At 41.1% G+C, this 21,639-nt stretch overlaps 1 protein-coding gene across 1 annotated transcript in view; it reads right to left on the bottom strand.

Moving 5' to 3' along the window:
• Positions 1 to 8,932, bottom strand: part of GNG2 (G protein subunit gamma 2) — a 166,716-nt gene extending 157,784 nt beyond the window's left edge. Inside the window, exons 1-2 of the transcript XR_002346920.1 lie at positions 8,918 to 8,932; positions 8,537 to 8,604 (exon numbers count right to left, since the gene is read on the bottom strand). The gene's annotated coding sequence lies outside the window, so the exon portion shown is untranslated. The remainder of the gene's footprint in view (positions 1 to 8,536; positions 8,605 to 8,917) is intronic.

Raw genomic sequence — 21,639 nt, 5'->3', positions numbered from 1 at the left:
CAGGGAGCCCAGGGGTGGAGACTGGTGCATGGCTGGCACTCCCGCATCTCACATCTCATGCAGAATCAGAGTGTTAGGCCTGTGCTGGAGGATTTTTTTCAAAGTAGAAAAATAGCTATTTGCATCCTTCCAGCTAACACGAGGACCAGAATTCTGAGGTAAACCCTGCTTTCTTTTCTCCTGTCAGCCCTTGAAAGGCCCTTCTTCTGCCTTCTCCAAAAGCTTCTGTGTGCTATTTAATGCGATTTCTGAATGAAGTCAACATTCTACAAATCTTTGTGTCTGCCTATTTTTTTGTCTCTTCCAAAAATTGTCCAGAGAGAAGCACCTTGTTTCAATTCAATTTATACTGTGTGATGAGAGTCTTAAAGATATTCCTTTTTTTTTTTTTTCTCCAGTCTTTCTTAAGGTCCAAGCTGTGTCTGCGACCTATACCACAGCTCACTGCAACTCCAGATGCTTACCCCACTGAGTGAGGCCAGGGATCAAACCTGTGTCCTTATAGCTACTAGTCAGATTCGTTTCTGCTGAGCCATGACGAGTATCTTAAAGATATTCTGAATCTGATGTTGAGCGGGTCCCAAGCCGGCTACAGTAAGTCATGAAAACGGTATCCCATATACCCACATGACTACCGATATCATTATAAAAAAGGGGGGGGGAATGGCAGGGGGAAGTGGTGGCAATACTGTTGAGATGATAATTTCATTCATCATCCCAGCAGATGGTACGTGAGAAGGATGCTGTGCTGAACTGGCTACAGTGATAGGTAAGTGACATTCTATAGAATGCACATTCCTGGTAGTTTTCCTAAAAATCAATACTGTCCTGCTTTATGCCCCTCAAATATCAAAGACCTTGTCCTCTCTGCCTGAAACTCCACTAAAAATGGTTCTCATTTTTTAAAAGTCTTTTGTTTTTATTATTATTATTATTTTGGCTGCACCCACTGCATATGGAAGTTCCTGGGCCAGGGATCAAATCCAGGCTGCAGCTGAGACCTACACTGTAGCTGTGGCAATGCCAGATCCTTTAACCCATTGTGCCAGACTGGGAATTAAACCCGCACCTTCACATCGACCCAAGTGGCTGCAGTTGGATTCTTAACCCATTGTGCCACAGTGGGAACTCCTCATGGTTCTCATTTTTTAAGACTTCCTGACTATTGCTAAAAATTCCTGAGGGAGGTTCACATTAGGGTTCCTCAGTCATTTCCACCTTAATGTAAAGAAGCACTGGCCTTTTCCCTACAGAAGGGGTGTTGGGGGAGTAAGTATGGCTGTCTTTGTGTTCAGTCTTACCTGACTCTAGGTTCTAAGAGGAATTCTTTTTGCCTCTAGCTATAGAGATAATAGGTATCAAGAATTAGGAGATACCTGGAAAGGTTAAAAAGGTTTTTATTAGAAAGACGTTAGAAGAAATGCATGGGCCAAGAAGAGCTGGAGAGAGTTTTGAGTGGGGAAAGGAGAGTCAGTGAAAGAGGAAGATTTTTATGGAATGTTTAGAAGATTTAGGAGGATGCAGAAATTGCCATGAAGGACAGACGTGAATTTTCCATGAAGTTCTCAGTAGCAAAGACTCCTCCTCAGTCCTTGGGGCTGAAGTACCTTATTTACGCACTCATTTATATTCTTTAACCTACAGAGCATCCCTTCCCCCTCAGATTGTACATGCTTCAGAACTCATAAATCTGAACTTTGAGTGGGTCTATAGAGAAATAAATGAGGGATGTTAAAAAAAAATTTCCCCAACCCCTAAAAGCAAATGCCTTCCTTATCATGCCCAGGGTCCTGTCTAATAAGCCTTCTCAAGGGTCATCTGAATTCAGAAGGTTGTAAAGTTGTGTGACTTACTAATTCTCAATTATTTATTAGACCATTTTTACAATTTTGTAAGGGTAGCCTTTAAACTTTGCATAAAACTGCTCATGCAAATATTTTTGCCTACTGCTATGGAATGAATTGTGTCTCCACACCCCACTGATTTGTATGTTGGAGACCTAACCCCCAACATGATCATATTTGGAGATGGAACAGTTGGGAGATTATTCTATTTAGATGAGGTCATGAGGGGCAGTGTCATGATGAGATTAGTGCTTTTAAGAAGAGACATCAGAGTTTGCTTTCTCCCTCTCTGCCCTGGGAGAATGCAGAGGGGAGGTGGCCACCCTCAAGCCAGGAAGAGAGATCCCACCAGAAACTGCCCAAGCTGGCATGGTGATCTTGAAGTTCTAGACTCCAGAACTAAGAGAGAATACATTTCTATAGTTTAAACCACCCAGTCTATGGTAGTTTGGTATGGCAGCCTGAGCTGATTATGACACTGTTTCAGAGATAATTTGCCCTGTAAAAATGCAAATTATCTCTGAAAGTAGAAAAGAGAACCCCAAAGATAATGGTTTATTGTCCTGGGGTCAATAAATTAGTTTTGTATCTAACCAACAGTCTTATTCTTACATTTGTTTTTGCTTTCATTAACTGTCAAACACTATATTCTCTTATTATCCTTGAACTGGCTTTAGCATCACTTGAATGAGTTAAAATCAGAACTCTGACCAATACTCCGTATGTATTTGTGTAAGAATTGTGTTTTTAAATTTGAAAATAGTACTTTTGACACTAAGAGAATCTTTAGGAATTATGCCACATATTGTATAATATATTCCACTTTGGTATTTCCTTGTGAGACTTCAATAAAGATTTAAATTACTGCTGGGAGAAACAATTATGACATTCATATGTAACTGCAAAAAATCCCAAATAGCAAAAGAAATCCTGAGAAAGAAAAACAAAGCTGGAGGTGTCACTTTTCCTGATTTCAAACTCTATTACTAGAGTAATCAAAACAGAATGGTACCAGCATAAAAACAAACACATAGACCAAGAGAACATAATCAAGAGCCTAGAAATAAACCCATACCTAAACATTCAACTAGTATTTGATAACAGAGCCGAGAATAACCAGTAAAGAGTCCTTTCAATAGTGCTTGAAAATTGGATATTCATATCTAAAAGAATGAAACTAGACTCCCATCTTACACTACCCACAAAAACTAACTCAAAATGTATTAAAGACTTAAATATAAGACCTGAAACCAGAAACCCCTAGAAGAAAACATAGGTAGTAAGCTCCTTGACACTGGTCTTGGCAATGATCTCTAAAACTTGCCACCTAAAGTACAAGAAACAAATAAAATATAAACAGGGGGACTACATCAAATTAAAAAGCTTCTTCACAGCCAAAGAAACAATCAACAAAATAAAAAGGTGACCTATGGAAAGGGAGAAAATATTTGCAAATCATGTATCTGATAAGGGGTTAATATCCAAAATATATCAAAGAAAAAACTCACACAACTCAATAACAAAAAACTAAACAATCCAATTTTTAAAATGGACAAGGAACTTGAATAGATTTTTTTCCAAAGAGGATATTCAAATGGCCAACATGTGCATGAAAATGTGCTCAACATCATTATCATGAGGAAATGCAAACCAAAACCACAATGAGTTACTACCTCACACCTGTAAGGATGGCTATTATCAGCACAACAAAAGGTCCACCCTGTTGAGGACAAGGAGAAAGGGAACATTTATCCCTCGTTGGTGGCAATATAAACTGGTGCAGCCATTATGAAGATTCCTAAAAAAAACTAAAAACAGTACTATTCTATGATCCATCAATCCTATTCCTGAGTATATATATCCCAAGGAAATTAAATCACTGTCAAAGAGATATCTGCACCCCTATGATCATAGCAGCATTATTTATAATAGTCAAGACATGAAACAACTGAAGAGTCCATCAATGGATGAATGGGTAAGGAAACTGTGATATGTACACACACACAGAGGAAATCTTGCCAGATGTTACAACATGAATAGATCTTGCGGGCATTATGCCAAGTGAAATAGATAGGAAAAGATACATACTGTATAATCTCACTTAGATATGGAATCTTAAGTGAAAAAGCAACAACAACAACAACCAAACACATAGACACAGAGAACAGATTTGTGGTTACCAGAAGCTGAGGAGGGGGGTGTGAATTGGATGAAGGTGGTCAAAGGGGACAAACTTCCAGTAATAAGATAAATCAGTCCTGGGGTGTAATGCGCAGTGTGCTGAGTACAGTTCACACCACTGTATGGTCTATTTGAAAGTTACCAAGAGAGTAGGTCCTAAAAGTTCTCATCGCAAGGAGAAAAAAAAAAATTCTAACAACATACAGTTAAGGATGTTAGCTAATTTTTTTTTTTTTTTTTTGCTTTTTAGGGCCAGTGGTACCCAGCACATATGAAAGTTCCCAGGTTAGGGGTCGAGGGTCAAATCAGAGCCATAGCTGCTGGCCTATGTCACAGGCACAGCAACACAGGATCCAAGCCGTATCTGCAAACCTACACCACAGCTCACAGCAACGCCAGATCTTCAACCCACTGAGGGAGGCCAGAAGTAGAACCTGTAACCTCATGGTTTCTAGTCAGATTCATTTTCACTGTGCCGCAACAGGAACTCCCAATGTTAACTAATCTTATTGCAGTCATTATTTTATAACACTTATGTATGTCAAATCACTGTGCTTTATAACTTACACAATATTATATGTCAATTATGTCTCAACAACCCTGGAAATAAAAAACAAATTACTTTTTGGATGTGAGATGGTAATTTCTTATGTATATAACACTATGTTGGCATTGGCTTTGAGGTAATTTGACTATATCAAGTCTATACCAGATTTTTCATTTTTTGTCTTTTAGGGCCAAACCTGCAGCATATGGAGGTTCCCAGGCTAGGGGTCGAATCCGGGCTGTAGCCGCTGGCCTATGCTGGAGCCACGGCAACGCAGGATCCGAGCTGTGTCTGTGACCTACACCACAGCTCAGGGCAATGCCGGATCCTTTACCCACTGAGCGAGGCCAGGGATGGAACCTTCATCCTCATGGATGCTAGTCAGGTTCGCTAACTGCTGAGCTACGACAGGAACTCCTATTCAGGTTTTTTTTTTTTTAAATCTGAGTTTGGGTTAATGTTTGAAATCCATCTGCCTACAGGCCATGAGATGAAATGGGCAAAGTACCAGGTAATATCTGACTGCTACAAGAAAATTAGTGTCTCCCTTCTCTTAGGATTGTTTGTTCATACAACATACTACTATTTTGTGACCCTTTTTAACTGCAACACTTTCCAGTGTGGATTGTGGTTTCTGATACTGATAAGTCCAGATTTTTGTGGATCAAGGCTGCCTTTTCTGTTATTTTCAATGATATTCATCCACTCACTTGGGAAATATTTATTAGGTGCACATGTTAGAGACTGTTCTGAGTTCTAAGGACAACACAGTGATCTAAACAGGTAACAATTCCCATCCTGTCCTCATGTAGATTATATTCTGTTGGAGAACACATGCAATAGGTAAACCAGTACAGTATGTTGAATGATGATTAGGTGCTAGTGGAAAAAAATTAAAGCAAAGAGGATGGGAAGTGCCAGAGAAGAGGATGAGGAGGTAAGTTGAGATATTTACAGTGGTCCCTGGGAATGTAACATTAAAACTGTTGGATTAAAACACTTTCGGAGTTGGAGAATTAGCAAAGCAGAAGAAGAGTGTTCCAGGCAGAGGGAGTAACAAGTGCAAGGGCCCTGAGGCTAGAACATACTAGGTATATCTGAGGACTTGCAAGGAGGCCACCATGTGGCATGAACAAAGGAGAAAGTAGCAAGACATGGTCAGCAGAGAACAGGGGGAGAAAAAACAGACGGTGTTGTGGGGCCTTGTCAAAATTTCACTTTTGCTTTCAATGAAAATGGTACTTTGGGGAGGTTTTTTTATAGGGAGCTTTGCCATCTAATGTTTGAAAAGAATCAGTGCTATATGGAAACTTGACTGAAGGAGAGGCAATAATCAAAGCAGGGAGACCAGATAGGAAGCCATTGCAATAATTCAGGTAAGAAACATCGTCAGCTTGGACCATAGGAGAAATAACGGGAGTGATGAGAAGTGGTTAGCTTCTGGATACATAGAGAAGTTTGCTGATGGATTAGATGCAGGGTCTGAGAGTGAAAAGAAGACATGTAGATGACTATGACTTCTGGCTTGAGTAACTGGATGGATAGAATTGCTATTTACGCAGCTGGGAGAACTACAGGAGGAAACCCTGGAAGGTAAGAAGAGGTGTTCCATCATGAATATGTTAAATATGAGATGCCTGTTATTTACCAAATGGAGATTTTCAACAGGCAGTTGGCACATGAGAGTGGGGTTCAGGTGAGAGGTCTTTGCTCTGAATATAAAGTGGGAAATCATCAAGGTGGGGATGGTATTTAAAGCCATGAGAAGAGATGAGCCTAGTCAGGGAGTGAGCAGAGATAGAGAAGATAAACGGGCCAACCACTGAAGCATGCACAATTTAGAAGCCAGTAAGATGAGAAACAGCCAGCAAAGGACTCTGAGAATGACTGGCTCACATAGAGGAGGGAAGCCAGGAAAGTGTGAAATCCTGGAAGTCCAAAGAAGACAGTGCCTCAGGAAGAAGGGTGTGATCTGCTCTGAAATGCTGTGAACCAATAAGACAAACACTGAGAACTGACTGCAGGATTTTGCAGACAATGGCTCTGGTGATCCTGATGAGAGCAGAGTCATTGGAATTGTGGCAGGGAAATCCTGATTGGAGTGTGCTTAATAGAGAATGGGAGGAGGAACTGGAGACCGTGAAGATCGACAATTCTTTCAAGGGATTTTTCTAAAAAAAGGGGAGGATGGGAATGGGAAGGTGATGTGGGATCAAGATATGGTTTTGTTTTCAAGATGGCAGCAAATACCAGCTATGCACACATGAGTCTGCAGTGTGTGCTCAGCTGGGTTTAACTAGGATGGCAGTTGCCCCGTGAGTACACTGGAGTAAAAGGGAGAGGCATATGGGACATGAGAGTATGACTGAGTGAAAATAATAATGAGCTGGGAATCTGAGCTAGATAAGAAGGGAGGGAGGAAGGAATGAAGGGTTGGAAGGATAGAGAAAAAGTGGTAAGAGCAACTGCTTGTAGCTATATCAAAGAGCTGCTGGAATTAACTAAGTTAATTTAACTAAAAATTAATTGTTTTTAGACAGGAGAGATAAACTGAAAGGCTGACTGAGTTGGAGAGGAGTTGCTGTTGATGGTAATGACAGTCCAGCATCTACCCATGGCAGTGGATGGGGGCAGGCAGGAGAGGACAAGGCCACTGCAGGACTGTGAGGCTGGGCAGGCAAGATGAAGCCCTGGTGCCAGCATGTAGCTTTCTGTTGTAGTGAGGGGTTTCCAGCTGGTGTCTCTTCTGACTCATCAGTGCCTTTGTCCTATGAGCTGTTATGTGTTGTGAATATTAGTCCCAAGACCGAGGAATTGAAGGGCTCACTACCGTGGACCATGGACTGAGACATTCCAAAGAACTTTGAGGGGGTATTTGCAGGCGTGAAGATGGGCTAAGAGCCTTCAGGGAAAGAGGGTCTGGAATAAGTGCACATCAAAACATTAGGCAGAAGGAGGAGGCCCAACCTCCAGGCTATCCCTAGTTTAAGCCCCTGGGGTGTTCCAGAAGGGTGAGCACAGAACTATAGGGTGAGAAAAACCCAAAGAAGAGCATTTCCAGAGGAGGAAAAAAGGCCCCCAAACGGAGCATAATCAGAAACAAATTATACCAGCTTCACAGTTTAGACTCGGACCAGCCCGAGCAATAGTATTGGTCTGTCGGCTAGGCTACATCTTGTGGCCATTTGAATGCCTAATTCATACCTGCATATAACTCATTCCAGAATCCCAGGGAGGCTGTGAGTCAGGCAGAAATCATCAGCCAAACCACTTAGCCCAGCAAAAAGGACCTGTTTTCTTCTGCTTTTGTTAATCTCTCCTTGATTTATTCCTTCCTCCTTTTCTCCTGCTGCCTCACTTATCAGTCAGCGCCAGGATAAGCGCTATCTGAAAGTTTTCAAGGTTCTCCTGGTCCTGCTTTCCTTGATGATAACAGCTGGGCCCGGGTGGTTTGCAGGCAGGCACATCCTGCTGGGTGGAGGATCCAGAGCTCTGGGGAAGGGGAAAGACGCCAAGGTTGAAGAGCTGATGGCAGACCAGGCTTGGCTACCCCCAACTGCCTTGAGGGGCCTCCCCAGGCCTGCGGCTGCTCTCCCGACACAGAGCAGCCTGGCCAGAGTCTGTGGCTTTCACCACACGGTGACTCAAGAATGGTGACAGAACTGTCTGGGACCATCAACCACAAAGGCACCAAATAACGCATGTCAAGGAAGGCAGTCGTTGCTACCAAGGCCTTTTATACCAATAACCCATGGCCACTGCCACCCACCCCCATCCTTCTATACCCAGACATCTGTCCTGCAGGATTTTCTCACCGTGGGCAGCTTTATGCTCCCCTCTTCTCCTCCCATTCTCAATCCTTCTCTCCAAACCCTTCACCCATTCTCACCATGTGCTCTGAAGTCACCATTTCAGAGAATAAGGGTTACAAGATGTCCTTCCAGCATCACAAATTGAAGCCTACCTTCTCCCAAAGGTGGATGTTTTCTTGCTTCCATCTCCAGCAGAGGCTGCCGTTTCTCCCACAGGCCCCTAGACAGGAGGCAGGGGTTGGGGTCAGGATTCCCAGATGCCACTTTTCCATGTGTAAACTCCGTGAAAGCTCATGCCACTTGAGTTTACCACTTCCTGTCTCCTATAAATGCCAAAGATCTAGCTCCTAAGTGTCCTAGCTCATACTTTTTCTCACTATGCCTAATCCTGACATAAATCTAGGATGTTTAAATGTATCTGTGGATGACTATCCAACACATGTGTTAACTTCCTTGACCTCTTCAAGTCTCAAAGCTGAGCTGGAAATGCTTCACATCAAAGGAGCCCAGACCTGAAAACTCCCTCACTATACCTGCTCTTTAAGAGACAATCAAGCCTCGGATGCCTTTCTTTTATCCTAATTCAGTGCTTCTCAAGCTTTAACAAGCATCAGAATCACCTGGAAGATTTGTTAAAACACAGATTGCTGAACTCCACCCCCAGATTTTCTGATTCAGTGAGTCTGGGCAGGGCTCAAGAATTTGCATTTCTGAAAGTAGCAAGGCAATGCTAACGCTACTGGTTTCAGGACCACACTTTGAGAACCACTGTCCTAATGTATGTGCCTAGTAGTTCCCAAATTATCTTCATGTGAGAATTACTGAGAAGCTTCAAAAAGTACGGATGTCTGTGCTTGCATCCCAGGCCCCAGGACTGTGGTTTAATTCACCTGGAATGTGTCTTGGACTTTGGACTTATAAGAGCTCCTCAGGTGATTCTACATACAGATTAAGTTTGGAAATCACTGGTATCAACATCTTCTAGCTTCCCTACCTCTCCTAACCCTCCTGGAAGATATGGTTAATCATCCAAACTATTCTTCCCACCTGGATATTCCTCCTGACTCCTTGTTTTTCATTTGTATGTTTAAGGGTTTTTTGGCTGCACTAGCAGCATACAGAAGTTCCAGGGGCAGTGGTTGAACCTGCGCCACAGCAGCAACCTAAGCTACAGCAGTTGCAGTGCTGGATCCTTAATTCACTGAGCCACCAGGGACCTCCTCTCCCCATATCCTTGTGTCAGCCTTCTCCTCCAGGGAACCTCAAACCTGTATCAGTCCATTTTCCCATTGCTCCTAAATTCCAGCCATAAAGTGCAGCTGGAGAAAACCACACAGCCCTCTCATTCTCTGACTCATCCTACTTGTCCTCAATCATTGATCTTTAAACTTAAATTTTGTTCTCTCTAGACTCCATCTCCCTCACTGTTAATCCCCAAACTTCACATTTTAATTCTGCTACTTGAACTCTTCAGATGACCTCATCGCCTACTTCATCAAGTAAAATTGATTCCACCAGGCACGCCCTCTTTCCTTTGTATACTACATCCCCCAAAATACTTTTATCTGTAGCTGCTTTCTTTCTGCCTCTTCATCTAAGAGGATGTATCCCTACTCCAGTTTCAGGTCAACGTCTCCCCTCCCCCCAACAATTGCCACACTTTGCTGGCATTTAGCATGGTTAGTGAGGCACTCATTCCCTACGCCTTCAACCATCCTTCTCTGCTGGCTCTGGCCCTCTCGACTTACTCTCTCCATTCTCTGACTCTCCCTCTTTTCCTTTTTGCTCAGACACAGTCCCAGCTTCCACCTGTCATCTCTTGCTGCCCACTGATGGCTGATTCAGGAGGAGGAGTAAACTCAGGTGCCTCTCGTAAAGATTTTTGAGTTTGTCATTCAGAATTCTTTTTCACCCCCTGCCTTGCCATGTGAAAAAGGGATTCTGCTTGCACTGTCAACACCACCACACTTCTCTTTATTTCTAGAACCTGACTTTGCTAAGTATGCTGAGGCACTAATGAGAAAGATGTCTCAGAAGCATGAAGCATTATATTAATGATACTTTTGTTTTCAACAAAAGGCAGGCATATAGCTCTCAGCACAAGAAAGAAACAACAAATCCAGCAACCCTTTGGAGAAACAATTGCCTAGGGATTTGAGGGTCTTCTATCCATGTGGTGACAACTCCAGCAGAGGCAGGGGGAAAAAATGAAGCAAAATGACAAAAACATACACAGGAAGCACAATTCAGGAAGGAAATCAACAAAGCAGACAAAAGAGTGGCTGTGTAGTTTTGTCTGCTTGAATATTACAGTTAAATCAAGCTGGGTTTAGGAAGTGTGCCTGCATTGGTACCGTGGCCCAGGTGACAGACTAGGGCTCTGGGCCCTAGGTGATACACAGTGGATGTCTGTCATCAGGGCTTTGAAAAATCTTAATGCTAATTTATAACAGAGTACTACTGTTGCTTCTATTCACAATGCAAAGTAGGGCAGGAGGGATAAAAGAGAAATATTTGGTTCGAATTTTCCTTTAAATATATATTTTAAATAATATTAAACATTATATTTGCATAAATTACATATTTGAATAGAATATTAAATATATTTATATACACATTTTTTTTTTGTCTTTTTGTCTTTTTTGTTGTTGTTGTTGTTGTTGTTGCTATTTCTTGGGCCGCTCCCGCGGCATATGGAGGTTCCCAGGCTAGGGGTCTAATCGGAGCTGTAGCCACCGGCCTACGCCAGAGCCACAGCAACTCGGGATCCGAGCCGCGTCTGCAACCTACACCACAGCTCACGGCAATGCCGGATCGTTAACCCACTGAGCAAGGGCAGGGACCGAACCCGCAACCTCATGGTTCCTAGTCGGATTCGTTAACCACTGCGCCACGACGGGAACTCCTATATACACATTTTGATTTTAATATAAACTAGTTGACATCAAAGTCATGACACAAAAGAAAAAATTGCTAAATTAGACCTTATCAAAATGTAAAGACTTTGTGCTTCAAAAGACAGCATTTAGAAAATGAAAAGATAAGCCATAGACTGGGAGGAAATATTTACAAAGCATATATCTGTAAATGATTTTTATTTAGAACATACAAAGAATTGTTATAATTCAAAGATAAGAAGATAGTCCAATTTTTAATGGGCAAAAGATTTGAATAGATATTTTATCAAAGATGTATGAATGGAAATCAGAACATTAAAAGATGCTCAACATCATTGGTCACAAGGTAATGGAAATTTAAACCACAATGGAATACAATTAAACACCCATTAGAATGACTAGAATCAAAAAGACAGAAGATACCATGTGTTGGTAAGAACATGAAGAAATTGAAATTTTTATGCATTGCTGGTTAGAGTTGTAAAATGATACAGCCACTTTGGAAAACAGTTTGGCAGTTCCTCAAAGAGTTAAATGTAAATTTACCATACAATTTAGCAATTCTCTCCTAAGAATCATTACAAGAGAAATGAAAACATATGTCCACAATAAAGATACAGATGTGAAGGTTTATAAGAGCGTTATTCATAACTATCCAAACTGGAAATTTAATACATCCATCAACTGGTGAACATGGTAAGTATTCATGAACAATATATGGTAAATCCATACAATGAAATAACATTCAACAATTAAAATGAAAGAACTACTGATTCATGCTACAACATGGATGAACCTCAAAAAGATTATCCTAAGTGATGAGACCAGATACAGAAGACTATATATTATATGTCTGATTCCATTTGTATAAAGTGTTTAGAAAGGGCAAATGTATAGAAACAGAAACAGACCAGTATTTGCCTAGGGCTAGGGGTGGGAGCTGTAATTAACTGTAACTGAGTATAAGGAAACTTTCTGAGGTGATGAAAATGCTCTAAAAATATAATTATTTTAATGACAAGTTGATAAAGATATCTTTCAAAAAAGTTAATGATTCATAGTTTTAAATATTACCAGTAAATCAATTTTTTAATTGCTAGAAATAAAACATGAATAAAGATCTTCAAAGATGGTGTAAGAAACAACCATTCCTCCCCCAACCCCTGATTATCACTTACTACATGCAAAGAAAAAGCTTTTGGGAGCTGCATTTGACCAGATTAATATGAGGAAGTGGCATCTACACCCAGACTGAAAAATCTGCAGTGCCCTGTCCTCACTTCCCCTTTCAAAGGAGCAGAAAGGCAGAGGCCCAGACAATCCGCAAATCAGATCATCATTCTTAAATAATATGGTAGCTAACTCATTTTTTGCCAGACGCCAGTTATTTTTGCCATCATCATATATTAGCTATGGTTAAATCCTGTCTTTTTCATCCTTAAAGGCCATCAAACAACATGGACTCAAGGCACCAGGAGTATTTTTTTGCCTAGGATTGTACTGAAAGTTGTAGGTGAAGTACCAGGACTAACTCCAAACTTCCAGGCATGAGGCACTCAGGCTGGGGAGCCATAAACAAAGCTGATGCGACCTCTGCGCTCAACAAATTTGGAACCTGGCTGGGAGAAAGCCAGGAAATAATTATTAGTTAACAATTAGTAAATGACAAAGGGCATGTAAAATCACGTTGAAAACCTCAAAATGTTAGACAAGGAAGTTTCAACTTGAACATTTGACCATTTTTTTAGAGAAAAGTCTGGATGCCTTGCATAGAGGCTGTGGCTGGGTAAATTTAAGGATTTGTTATGTTTCTGTGACAACCACTTATTGAATGATGGTTTTTAGTCTGTTTTATAAATTGCATGAATTACAAAGTTGTTTCATTTCCAAGATCTCATCAGTAAAGCTGAGCCGTGTGTGTGTGTGTGTGTGTGTGTGTGTGTGTGAGAGAGAGAGTGCTTGCATGCACAGCTGCAAATTTTTCCTTTTATTCTCTCTCTATTCTTTCTCTTTTTTCTTTTCTTTTTTTTTTTTTTCTCTTGGCTGATGCACTCAGTTCTACAAAATGACAATGCTGGTATTGTGAGAAGTAAAGTCTTTCCGTAATAATGACTAAAAAGAGCACAAGACAAATTTCCCAGTACTGTGCATAAGCACATTGACTCGCCTTGACCTACTAAATCAACCAGAGGCCTTGGCAAGTTGTGCAAGGTGCTGAACTTGAGTTTCCACACAAAACCCAGCTCTATAAAGTGAAGGCAGACTACTGTCATGCGTCTTGACTCTCCTGATCCATACCTGTGGTGGACGGAATGGCCTCATGATTGATTCCTTTCCTATTGGAAAGTCATCCTGACTTTTGAATAAATATATGAAGTGTACACATTAATGATGGGCAGCTTATGCTTTTGCAGACAAATTTGCATTTGGCTCATATAGTGTTCCTATGGTCTTTAAAATATTTAGCAACTTGTAGAGATATGAGTCATTGTTTGTTTAACAGTCAGGACTGAGGTTGGGTATGAAGTGATGCAAATTAAAATACTGTTTTCTCCATCTGCTCTCTTTTACTCACATCTTATTGTATTTACAGCCCTCCATAGAAATGGAAGCAGTAACATCACACCTGACATTACTGAACCAGTCCTTTGTATGTATGAATGCTCCTGGGGCTAATGGGTCCATAAGCACCTTCCTGCTTTTTCTATTTGCACCTGCACCAGCCTAAAAGATACTCCAAGAAATAGGAGTTTTCCTTGTTTCCAAGGCCTAAATCCTACTTGGCCCTACACTGCCCCTGTCTCCTGGAAGGTCATACACTTAACTCAAGTTCCAAATTATATTATGAGGTTTATTTAATCAGAAACATTATCTGGACTTCCTTTTAGCTATCTTGTCTTGAAATGCAATACAAAGCAGAATATTATAATGTTATTAAAAATGATGCTTATCCTACTGCTTAACTCTGGGAAGAAAAAAATCAAGTTAGTTCTTTATTTTACAAGACATGCCAAAATAAATTCAAGTAATAAAGGCATTAAATATAAGAGTCTATCAAAACATAAAACTATTAGAGGGAAAGATAGCTAAATATTTGCCTGAATTATAAATAAGAAAGCCCTTTCTAAGGTTGTAATCAATTGAAGAAATCATAAAGGAAAATATTGAATTGAATACATAAACAGAAAAATCTATATATAAGTAGTTATTAATCAAATTAAAGAGTAAACAATAATATATATGTATATATAATAAAGTATATGTATTTTATATATATAAAGCATTTTATATATATAATGGAATATTATTCAGCCCTTAAAAAAGAAAACCCTGCCACTTGCAACAACATGGATGGACCTTGAAGGCATTATACTCAGTGAAATAAGTCATACAAAGACAAATACCATATAATCTCACTTATATGTAGAATCTGAATAAACCAAACTCATAGAAACAGAGTTGCCAGGGGCTGGGGGAGTGGGAGAAACAAGGAGATGTTGGTCAAAGGGTACAGACTTACAGTTAGAGGACAAATAAGTTCTGAGGATCTAATGTAGATCATGGTAACTATAGTTAACAATACCACACTGAACACTTGGGAGTTGCTAAGAACATCTGTTTCTAATTTTTTCTTTTTAAATCATTCTTAGGGCTGCACCCACGGCATATGGAAGTTCTCAGGCTAAGGATCAATTCGGAGCTGTAGCTGCTGGCCTATCCCACAGCTGCAGTAACAGGCAGGATTCAAGCAGTGTCTGCTACCTACATGATAGCTCACGGCAACACCAGATCCTTAACCCACTGAGCAAGGCCAGGGATTGAACCTGTGTCCTCATGGATACTAGTCAGATTCATTTCCACTGAGCCACAATGGGAATTCCTGTTTTTAATTTTTAATTTTAATTTTTTTCTTTTTTGGCCACATCCACAGCATATCAAAGTTCCCAGGTCAGGGATCACATCTGAGTTGCACCTGCAGCCTCCACCACAGCTATAGCAATGCCAGATCCTAAACCCACTGCACCGGGCCAGGGATCAAACTTGTGGCACCACAGAGACAATACTGGATCCTTAACCTGCTGCGCCACAGCGGGAACTCCTAACTTTTTATTTTTAAATTGAAGTATAAATTTATAAAATTATGTTAGTTTCAGGTGTACAACAAAAGTATTCAGTTATTACAAGATATTGAATATAGTTCCCTGTGCTGTACAGTAGGTGCTTGTTTATTTTAAATATAGTAGTGTGTATCCATTAATCCAAGCTCCTAATTCTCCCTCTTCCACTTTCCTCCCTTGGTAACCTTAGTTTTATTTTCTATGTCTGTAAGTCTATTTTTGTTTTGTAAATAAATTCATTGGTATCATTTTTTTAGATTCCAAAAATAAGTGACATCTTGTGATATTTATCTTTCTCTGTCCAACTTACTTCATTTAATATGACAATCTCTAGGTCCCTTCATGTTGCTGCAAATAGCATTATTTCATTCTTTTTTTTATGGATGAGTAATAGAACATTTTAAGTATTCTCACCATACAAACAAAAAGATAACCATAAGGTGATGGAGGTGTTAACTATTATAGTGGTAATCATTTATATATGTATATCAAATCATCATGTTGTATACTTGAACTTACGTGAAGGTATATGTCAATTATATCTTAATAAAGCTGGAAAAATATTTAACAATATAAAAAATGCATTTGTAGTAGAAAAGCAGGATTTAAAATACAAGTACAGTATGATTACATTTAGGTAAAAACAAATCTTACCTGCAGAACTAGAGATAAGAAAATATACCCAAATGTGACTATAGTTCGGTTTGGATGGTAGGACTGTAGGTGGCTTTTTTTCTCTTCTTTTCTATATGGACCAAAATGTATTGATGAACTTTTACAGTATAAAAATGTTGTTAACCTTTTGTTGAATAATTCATACAACAAATATTGATTTTTTAACTAGTACGTGTCAGGTCCTATGTATGCTGGTTGTTGGAGATTGTAAAAGTGTTATGACAAAGCTGTCATCATGGAGGAAATCACAGCTAATATAGGCGAGGAAGAAGGAAACACATGATTAAAATATCTAATCATAAGTTCTACAATAGAAAAAGCAGCTGGGTGCTATTGCTGCTATTGGGTCCCAGAGGCAGGGCAACTCATTTAAGTTGGCTTGGAAAGAAAGAGGGAGCAGGGGAATATTTCACATGAAAGGGACCAAATAATGACATGCTGTGATGGAAGTTTTGAAAAAAGGGTTTAGTATGTCACATGTTCAGATGGCAATATCTTTTTTTTTTCCTGTCTTTTTAGGTGCGGCATATGGAAGTTCCTAGGCTAGGGGTTGAAGTGGAGCTGCAGCCGCCGGCCTACACCACAGCCACAGTAACACCAGATCCAAGCCACGTCTTTGACCTACACCACAGGTCAGAGCAATGCTGAATCCTTAACCCACTGAGTGAGGCCAGGGGTCAAACCCTCATCCTCATGGTTACTAGTTGGGTTTGTTATCACTGGGCCACGATGGGAACTCCCAGATGGCAATATCTTAATAATGGTGACTGGCACATGAAATGCATACACAAGAGGATTTTAGGATGACTTACAGGCGTCTGTCTTACAGGTGCAAGTATCCTTTTAAAAAGAGAGGAATCTTGTAGTTCCAATGTGGTGCAGCAGGTTAAGGATCCAGCGTTGTCTCTCCAGCAGCTTGGGTTGCTGCAGAAGCTCACATTTGACCCCTGGCCCGGCAACTTCCATATGCTGGCAGGTATAGCCAGGAAAAAAAAAAAAAAAGAGGGAGAGAGGACTCCAATTTGGGGGCAAGAGCTTGCCCCCAGTCTTGGCCATGTTGAGCTGGGTATACCCATGGGATAGGCTAGTGGAGATATCTCATAATATGCAGAGTTTGGGAGAGAGACTCGGGCTGGAGACAGAAGCAGAGGTTTCAATTGTAAATTTTGATGAAGGACCCAGGCAGGATACAGCATGAGAAATAAAGAAGAGAGCCCGGGACAAGGCTCAGAGGAAACAGACATTTAAAGAGACATGTGAGAAGAAGCGCTCAAGGAACTAAACCCAGGAGAGAGTGAGTTCCAGAAGCCGAGGGAGACAGAGCTGTAGTTCTTTCGCTATGGAAAGAGAAGAAGAAGAAGGGCTTTGGCCGCTTCAGAGAAACTATCCAATCTGCATATGAAGGGCAAACAAGGCAGGGAGAGATGCTGGCAAGATGGGGAAGAGGAAATTGGGGGAAGGGGAGAGAGTGTGGGTGGCATCAAGGCATTGTAAGATCCTGGAGTATGTTACTAAAGGCAAGAGAAAACCCACATATGCCAGAGGTTCGGGCAATGGTATAAAGGCAAGCAAGACATATATCCCTGGCTCTTCCCAAATTTAAGACGTTAGGGAGACAGCCAACCCCCAAATGACTAACTAAAGAATATCTTCTTTCCTTAACCTTCTTCCAAACTTAACTCATGGTTACAGAATGTAATGTGTCAATTGAATGGCTGCCAGCAAAAGATGCCTGGCCATCTGAAACCTGAGCCAAGAGCCCACCCAAGCTCAGATAATGTCATCGCCAAAGAGGTCCTCGTCCTCTGTTACATTCAGTCACACCTCAACTGCTCTGCTGCCAGACCCATTAAAAGCTCTCTCTTCCCAACCACCCTGGACTCCGGCCAAGACAATATTGTCATCCATGAGTCTCTGATATATTTATCTGTCTTCCTGATAGAAAAAGCAGCGTCCATTTAAAGGACAAGTACATACAGATCTGCTCACTTCAGGTGTGCAGGCCATGATTTTTGGAAGCCTGCCTGGAGCTGAAGCAAGGCCAGCAACACAGCAGGACTGCGACACGGTGGGTGGAGGAGAACAGATGTGGGGGTGGGGTGGGAAGCTACGATGCCTGTTCTGTTGCTCCTGTAGTAGGTGTCTGCATACTTCTCCTGGTACTGACACTATGTTGTGGTTCCTAGGGTATGTTTCTTAGATCCCTATAAGATAAGGCAATTGATCAAATCTGCTCTTTGGTCTGCCCCACAGATTCCTGTTGCAAGACATGTTTCCTTGAAAACTCCATCTTGTCCTTCTTTACTTTATCCCATCTTCTTGTCTTACTTTCCTTCTTGGAGAAACAGTCACAGTGCTGGTAAATGACTTAAGTTTAAGAGCAAAGACCTAAAGGCATAAGTGACTTAAGCTTAAGAACTGTTATGTGCCTAGAGGTCAGAGTAAGAGCTTAACCCTTTACCACCTAAGTGGCTTTCTAAACAAACCCTGTATCATCCACCCATAGCCACTCCTCACTTAATCTCACAATAAAAGCAGTGTGGTTTCTTGAGGCAGTGTGCTCTTGGTCCCTGAGACCTTGAGTCCCGCGCTCTTGGTCCCTGAGACCTTGAGTCCCCCGGCTCCCACCTTTACTTAAGATAAATGTCTCTGTGTCTTGTTTTATGTTAACTATTTTTCCTTAAGTTCCACAGCACCCATTCTTCCCCATCCTGCTGAGCTGGCCCCGGCAGATTCCAATGCACAGTACTTTGTACAGCCCAGGTCCTTTCCCCCCTTCTCCCTGCTTTGAATGCAGACATGATGTATGGAACTTGAGAGGCCATCTAGGGGGCCAAGAAGTAACAAACACGAGGGAGAGAAAGGTCAAGAACATCATTAAGTTTCTCTCCATGATATCACCAAGCTGTTGACTCAATGCCAGCCTCCAGCTCATGCAATCTTTTGTTGTGAGAGAAAGATAAATTTTTGGCCTAAGCCCCTTGTAAGTTAGGTTTTCTGTTTCCTGAGATTCAATGTAATCTACCCAGCATCTGTTCTCCCACTCTCTTACTTGAAGAACTCCAACTTCGTTCCAATGTCCATCTCTCCCCCATGTAGCCACGTGCCTCATGTGAGGCTGAATCTACCTCCAGTTCTAACGGTGGCAGTCACTGGCCAAGTGTAATCCCATTTCTCTTGCCTGTGTGGAGTTAAGGGACCACTGAGAGATGGAAGCTGAAATCTGTTGGGGCTTCTGGGGAAGCCTCTTATGATAAAGCACCAAGAGTCTGTCTCTTCTTCTTAAGACTATTGTGGCAGGTGTCCTGGTTTGGCACCTAAACTGTTGCAGACACCTTACTACTCCACTGATGATGCCAATACAGAAGATGGTGGGGTAAAGAGAATAAAATAGCCTGGCTCCTTGTAGACATTGTTGCTCCACTTAATCAACCAGCCTCTCAGGCTGCCTTCCTGTGCTGCCACAATGTCATTCTTTATTCTTTAATGCAGTTTGAATCAGGTGTTTTGTTACTTGCTCCTGAAAGTATCTTTACAGATAATGAAGGTAGTTTTGAAAGATGTGTTTGGGATGAGCTAACTCTAGCTTTTAAGGAAAGGTAGATAAAGCATCGACCAACGCACTTAGCATTTTTCCAATGCTCTTGAAGGTTTAGATAGAGAGAATGGTTTAGATACAGAGAATGGTTTAGATCAAAATGTATTCTGAAGCAAATGTTAATTTTATCATGGTCAGTTTGACCCAGCCAGAAGAATGCTCAGATTTCTTAAACTTGTTTCCCTAAGTAAGGTAGAGAAATTGAGCAAATAGATAATCTCACTGATGAGGCTTTAGTGGGCAAGGAGACAATAAGAAATAACACACTTAGTGTTAAGATAAACTGGTGATTCTTTCCTAATGGGAGCTGGGGCTGCTACAGTTGGTATTTCCCTGATGCCTATCCCTCTCCCACTCCTTTCTGGAACCATAAAGATGAGGGCCCTTGCAAAAGATCTGTGGTTGGTACAATGAATACTAATTAATTAATACTAGTGATTAATACTGGGTCTCAGGGTCATTTTGCCCCTAGAAGAGGAATGCCTTGAAATCTGCCAGGTTCATATACCTGGCACAAAGCCGGGTACACAAAAAGCACTCAAAACTCTGTGTTTAATGGATGAGTGAGGGAGGCCAGGCAAGTGGTATCATTTCTCTTTTACCTCTGCTCATTAATCCAATAAATTGTCCTCTCTTTGTTTAAATGTTCATTGCTAAATATAGCTGAAATCTGCAGATGGTTTAGGGAGACTTGGAGTAGCCTGTCTGAGGCCAGAATATTCTGCAGTATACCTCTTCAACCCCTCAGCCAAAACTCTAAATCCAGGACATTTTTAGAAGTGGTAGGCTAAAGGAAAGCCCTTTGAAAAATATTGCTTAGGGATCTGAATGTAAACACATATTGCTGACTCTGGTCTCTAAGTCTGTCATGGTCTTCTGAGAAGACAGCTGCATGAGGCTCTCACCTTTGCCAGGACAAACCCAAAAGGAACTGGATATGTTTCAGGGATATAGCCATCCTTCCTGCCCACCCCACGACCACTCATGTAGAGTATGTTCCCAGATAAAGCTATCAAATGCCCTCCTTGCCTTTGAGGCACTCTGCAAGATGTGACTTAAGCCCTTTCATTCATTCTGATTTTAGCACTTAATAAGTAGCATTTCCAGACATGCCTTCCCACTTTCAACCCTGAACATTATCACAGGGGACTGGAATATTTATAAGTGCACCTTCTGTGAATGCCTAGGATCCAGCAGAGTGATGTATAATGAAGTGCTCAAAACATGTCTGTGGAATTAATGAACAAATTGCATGGATAACTAGCGTGGGAAAAGACATAGGTGATTCTTTCTTAATATACAAGTACTTCATATTTAAGACAAAGTAGCTGGCAGATATTCTAGTTTATAAGAAACAATGCAATGGGAGGGAGGCTCTGAATGCTGAAACTAGAAGGGTGTCTTAAATACAGTCATCATAAATATAAATATTGCTATTTGTTTATCCTACTTACATGAATTTCTGGTGTGGTATTAGATGGTACATATATGACATTGCACTTCATTCTTTTTTTTTTTTGTCTTTTTGCCTTTTCTAGGACCACTCTCCAGGGCATATGGAGGTTCTCAGGCTAGGGATTGAATTGGAGCTGTAGCCGCTGGCCTACACCACACCCACAGCAACACGGGATCCAAGCCACATCTTCGACCTACACCACAGCCCATGGCAAGCCGGATCCTTAACCCACTGAGCAAGGCCAGGGATTGAACCCACAACCTCATGGTTCCTAGTCGGATTCGTTAACCACTGGACCACGATGGGAACTCCCACTTCATTCTTAAAATGACCTTATATGGTAGATATTATTGTTGTAATTCTTGTTCTAAAGATGAGGAAAGGCATGACCCAGAGGATTCGTTAATTTTTCTGTAGGAATGCAGTTAGACATGGTCTACACATGTGCTTGACCACTTTATAACCCTGTTAGGATGTCTAGGGGTCATGTCCAAGGACCTCATCAGATCTG

Source organism: Sus scrofa, chromosome 1, assembly GCF_000003025.6.
Source record: "Sus scrofa isolate TJ Tabasco breed Duroc chromosome 1, Sscrofa11.1, whole genome shotgun sequence".
In the NCBI taxonomy this organism is placed as follows: Eukaryota; Metazoa; Chordata; class Mammalia; order Artiodactyla; family Suidae; genus Sus; species Sus scrofa.
Note: the sequence above shows the minus strand (reverse complement) of the source record. Positions and strands in the feature narration are given on the sequence as shown.